This window comes from Doryrhamphus excisus, linkage group LG18, assembly GCF_037039965.1.
Source record: "Doryrhamphus excisus strain RoL-2023G ecotype Guam linkage group LG18, RoL_Dexc_Guam_v1.1, whole genome shotgun sequence".
Lineage (NCBI taxonomy): Eukaryota > Metazoa > Chordata > Actinopteri > Syngnathiformes > Syngnathidae > Doryrhamphus > Doryrhamphus excisus.
The window spans coordinates 10,992,901-10,999,032 of record NC_136374.1 but is presented as its reverse complement, the minus strand read 5'-3'; positions in this window follow the sequence as shown (position 1 = coordinate 10,999,032).

The following is a 6,132-nucleotide window of genomic DNA, read 5'->3' as shown; positions in this document are numbered from 1 at the left end:
CCCTGTGATGGACTAACTCGTAAATTTGCAGTTTATTGCTGTTAGCTTCCATGTAATCCCATTCGGAACATGTTGCTTTGGTTGCTTTGACAGTCTTAGTCTTATTGTAGTGCAGTGAAGTGTCCCTGCACTCACACACTCTTAAATGCGGTCGTAGTAAGATTTAATGCCACATGTCATCATGGTTAACAAGCAGGCTGTTATACAGGGGTGTGTTTATTGCATGTAGACAGATGTGCAAAGAATGGACTCGGGGTGAGATGATGGTGATGATGTCAGTGGAGTGTGTGATGGAGACAATTATGCCTCATGCTGCTATAGCAAACTGTTTTTTTCCCGTACATGCTTTTACTGCGCCAGAGCAGAATTAGATGATTTAAGTGCTGGAAAAGGAGAGCCCGGAACAGCACATGCATGGAAGCCGTGTGTATATACCCAAACCATCACGTGTGAATAGTGTTCACATTTGATCACATCTACTTCCCTCCTCCTCCTCCTCCTCCTCCTTTCTGCTCACCCTCCTCTTGTTGCAGCGTTACCCTGGTAACAGCAGGAGGGCTGTGTCCATCTCTTTCTCCTGAACTATAGTGAAATTGGCAATCAGCCTGTCGGATCTGCTACGGGAGGTGGGGGTGGGGGGGTGGGGTGGCGTGGATGTTGAATATATTTTGATTAACAAGGAAATGTAGCAGGAGAGACACAGAAAAATGGAGTGGTGAGAAAAGTAAAGGAATAAAAGCAGAAATCCGTGCCAAAGGCTGGAAAGCAAACATGACATCCATTTTGCAAATTCAGTATGTTGATCATATTAACTAAAAAGGAGATGCGGCAAGACTTTCATTTTGCACAATAGCTCATTATTTTATGTATATATGTATTAAAAAAATATATTTTTTTATTTGTTTAATACATATATAATAAAATTGCATAGATAAAATGCAGCAAGACTTTTATTTTTGCCCGATAGCGGATTATTTTATGTATATATGTATAAAAAAAAAAATTAAAAATATATTTTATATATATATATATATATATTTATTTATTTTATTTCATATATTATTTTAGATATATTTTATAGCTGATTATTTTATGTATATATGTATGTATAAAAATAAAAAACATATTTTTTAATAATATATACATAAAATATATTATTTTATGATTAATATGAAAAATATGATTATTTTATGTATATATGTATTAAAAAATAAAAAAACATCTTTTTTTAAATACATATATACATAAAATAATCAGCTATTGGGCAAAAATAAAAGTCTTGCTGCATCTCCTTATATATATATATATATAGATAACAGTATATGTGTGCACCAAGGCCTTTGTTTATGTGAATAATTATTATTTTTTATTTAATTTTTTGTTAATTTTGCCAATCCCCTGATTAATAAAAAATATATTTGTATAAAATGTGTGCACCAGGATTTTTAGGATGTATGTAAATATTTGACCTGTTTAATTTAAAGCAACCTATTAATTCAATATGTTCAGCAAGACCTTTGTTTCTGTATAGAATTATTTAATTTCATTTTGCCTAACCACTGATTCATAATAAAATACATTAAATGTGTACAAATATATTTTTTAATCTATATAATTATTTTATTTTACTTTGGTTATATATTATATTGTATATGAAGTGTGTGCACCTAGAGATATATGTATATTTATAAATTTCCTAATTAATTAATTAGGCTTTGTGTACATACATTACTGTATAGTATATAATAGGGGTGTTATGCTCCAGAATGGCCGTCAGGTGTCAGTGATGAGCTATGTGAGTGCCTATCAATGCGTTATGAAAGCCAGTAGGGGTCTCTGTTCCTCTTTCACAATAAAAGCATGAATATTATTACTTCAAGGGGGGGTAGAACATTTAAGATTTGATTGGTGCTGACCTAATTCAGAACAGGACATCCCACAATATCCAATATTTCTCCTTTTCCTGTCTCCCTCCCCCCACAGCCTCGCTCCTTTCTTTCTGTCCTCTCTTAACACAAAAGGACTGGAGCGAATAAAGAGGCCAAGAGATTAATACTAAAGCATGAGATGAGCAATTCATATTCCAATTGAAAGAGCATGTTATCTATTTTTTCCACACGCTGCAGTATTTTTTCTCTCTCTTCAAAGCAGGATTCCTGGGGAACTTTCAAGGAAGGCGACAATGGAGGCGACATTGAGTGGAGGTAGAATGTTAAAGCGACCCCTTGGAGAGAGGTGCACCCCCCCACCATCACCTTTCCCCCAATAAGCATGTCTAATGTGTGCACGGACCAGGCTTAATCAATTCGGCTGGTTTGATTCCATTTCAAAGTGCCTGCCCGTCCTGCAGAATTTTCTTTTTTTAAAAAAGCAGAAAATGAAGCCAGAGTGTAACTTTCTTCTTCATCAGCCTTGCTTGACATTTTTCCAGTCCCGACTAGTCTTTATTATTTTTATTAGTACTGTGTGTCTTCTACGAGGAGCAGGTTAAGCTTGTTAAATATGCCAAAGCAAATTGTATTTTTGCACAAGTAAGCTCCTTGGAAATATTCCATCAGCCCCCTAGCCCCCACTCCTAAATGTAGTTATGAATTTTAAAGTAGACTTGTATTACTGGAGGAAGAGAAGTGTGTGATCAGAATACTGAGCAAAGCGCCCAGATTGGAATTCCTTGTTCTTGGTGCAGCTTTTAAAGTGGGAGAGGGGGTGGGGGGGGGTGGGGGGGGGTGTGGCTGTCAACATGGAAGTAGAAGAAGAAAAAGAGAGGAGGTTAATATTGGCTGCCAGAATGACAAGCACACTATTTCTTTTTGTTGTTACTTCTGACAAAGAAGTACAGTCATCCCTCGTTTACCGGGGCTAATTGGTTCCAAACCAGACCAGGATAAATGAATTCCTGAAGTAGGATTTAATAGGAATAAATGTAATATTTTCATAGTTTGATCATAGCAAACCTGTTTATGACTTTCTAAATATGTTTGTTACCATTATCAGAGCCCCGTAGACATGAAATAACACCCCTATAGTCACCTTTAAACTTGTATTATTGTTTGTTTACAACCCAACCCTTAACTGTAATGTGCAGGCTACAGGATCACTGTAGCCACTGCTTTTAACATAGCATGCTACAAAGCTAACAAGTTAGCCTCCAATGTAGTTATTGCAAACTTAAGACAGTGTTTCAAACAGAGTGGGGAAGAAGGACAAAATTAGAAGTGGTTATTAGGAGTGGTTAGTGTGCAGGCCACACAGCTAGAATACCTAAGTTCGATTCCACCCTCGGGTATCCCTGTGTGGAGTTTGCATGTTCTCCCCACATGTGGGTTTCTTGCTGAGGAGTTGGACTCCGGTTTCCTCCCATATTCCAAAAACATGCTAGGTTAATTGGCGACTCCAAATTGTCCATACATATGAATGTGAGTGTGAATGGTTGTTTGTCTATATGTGCCCTGTGATTGGCTGGCGACCAGTCCAGGGTGTACCCCGCCTCTTACCCGAAGACAGCTGGGATAGGCTTCAGCATGCCTGAAACACTCATGAGGATAAGTGGTACAGAAAATGAATGAATGAATGAATGGAAAAATTACCACTTCCACACCAGATGGGAGCTAATGGCTTGCTGTGGTAACAACAAGGAAGAGGCGAAAGGGGGGGAGAAAGCAGTAATAATAACAAGCAAAGTATGGCTTATGTAAATGCAGCTTAGATAAACACCTTTTTGGAAAGAACTGGAAAAGACCCCACAAGAGACAACTTTATTCATTCATTTTCTACCGCTTATTGTCACGAGGGTCGCGGGTGGTGCTGGAGCCTATCCCAGCTGTCTTTGGGCGAGAGGCGGGGTACACCCTGGACTGGTCACAGCCAATCACAGGGCACATATAGACAAACAACCATTCACACTCACATTCATAACTATGGACAATTTGGAGTCGCCAATTAACCTAGCATGTTTTTGGAATGTGGGAGGAAACTGTAGAAAACCCATGCATGCATGGAGAGAACATGCAAACTCCACGCAGAGGGTGGGATTGAACTCAGGTCTCCTAGCTGTGAGGTCTGCACGCTAACCACTCGATCACCGTGCATCCCAACTTTGTTCATGTCATGGAAATTCACTTATCACAGCTGGATCTGGAACGAATTAACTGGGATAAACGAGGGATTGAAAAGCATGTATTTCCAATGAGAATGTGCTTATGATTTAAAACAAATGTACAGTGAAGAAAATAAGTATTTGAACACCCTGCTATTTTGCTATTTCTCCCACTTAGAAATCATGGAGGGGTCTGAAATTTTCATCGTAGGTGCATGTCCACTGTGAGAGAGATAAACTAAAAAGAAAAATCCAGAAATCACAATGCATGATTTTTTAACAATTTATTTGTGTGATACAGCTGCAAATAAGTATTTGAACACCTGAGAAAATGAATGTTAATATTTGGTACAGTAGCCTTTGTTTGCTATTACAGAGGTCAAACGTTTCCTGTAGTTTTTCACCAGGTTTGCACACACTGCAGGAGGGATCTTGGCCCACTCCTCCACACAGATCTTCTCTAGATCAGTCAGGTTTCTGGGCTGTCGCTGAGAAACACGGAGTTTGAGCTCCCTCCAAAGATTTTCGATTGGGTTCAGGTCTGGAGACTGGCTGGGCCATGCTAGAACCTTGATATGCTTCTTACGGAGCCACTCCTTGGTTTTCCTGGCTGTGTGCTTCGGGTCGTTGTCGTGTTGGAAGACCCAGCCACGACCCATCTTCAATGCTCTGACAGAGGGAAGGAGGTTGTTCCCCAAAATCTCACAATACACGGCCCCAGTCATCCTCTCTTTAATGCAGTGCACTCGTCCTGTCCCATGTGCAGAAAAACACCCCCAAAGCATGATGCTACCACCCCCATGCTTCACAGTAGGGATGGTGTTCTTCGGATTGTACTCTTCATTCTTCTTCCTCCAAACACGCTTATTGGAATTATGACCAAAAAGTTCTATTTTGGTCTCATCTGACCATAAAACTTTCTCCCATGACTCCTCTGTATCATCCAAATGGTCATATGCAAACTTAAGACGGGCCTTGACATGTGCTGGTTTAAGCAGGGGAACCTTTCGTGCCATGCATGATTTCACATCATGACGTCTTAGTGTATTACCTACAGTAACCTTGGAAACGGTGGTCCCAGCTCTTTTCAGGTCATTGACCAAGTCCTGTCGTGTAGTTCTGGGCTGATTCCTCACCTTTCTTAGAATCATTGAGACCCCACGAGGTGATATCTTGCATGGGGCTCCACTCCGATTGAGATTGACCGTCATGTTTAGCTTCTTCCATTTTCTAATGATAGCTCCAACAGTGGACCTTTTTTCACCAAGCTGCTTGGTAATTGCTCCGTAGCCCTTTCCAGCCTTGTGGAGGTGTACAATTTTGTCTCTGGTGTCTTTGGACAGCTCTTTGGTCTTCGCCATGTTACAAGTTAAAGTCTTACTGATTGTATGGGGTGGACAGGTGTCTTTATGCAGCTAACGACCTCAAACAGGTGCATCTGATTCAGGATGATACATGGAGTGCAGGTGGACTTCTAATGGGCAGACTAACAGGTCTTTCAGGGTCAGAATTCTAGATGATACACAGGTGTTCAAATACTTATTTGCAGCTGTATCACACAAATAAATTGTTAAAAAATCATGCATTGTGATTTCTGGATTTTTCTTTTTAGTTTATCTCTCTCACAGTGGACATGCACCTACGATGAAAATTTCAGACCCCTCCATGATTTCTAAGTGGGAGAAATAGCAAAATAGCAGGGTGTTCAAATACTTATTTTCTTCACTGTAAATAATATTGAAAGTATGCATGGCACCCATGCATACTTTCATACTTCTTTGACTTTGCATAACATCATAGCAACAATGAGACTTAACACCACCAGATTCATCATGCATTTATTTTTTTTTAAATTCCTTCTATTCATGAGCATATGCTCCTGTGTGAATTCCCCCATCAATAAATATGCACAGCCTTAATTAGACCTCACAGTTCTGTTCGTTTTTTGGCTCAGGTGTATTTTAAAACGCTTCCTTTTGTCTGTGCTTTCTGGGCTTTGGCACCTTGTGACAATTTCCATGGTAATGGAGAGTGAG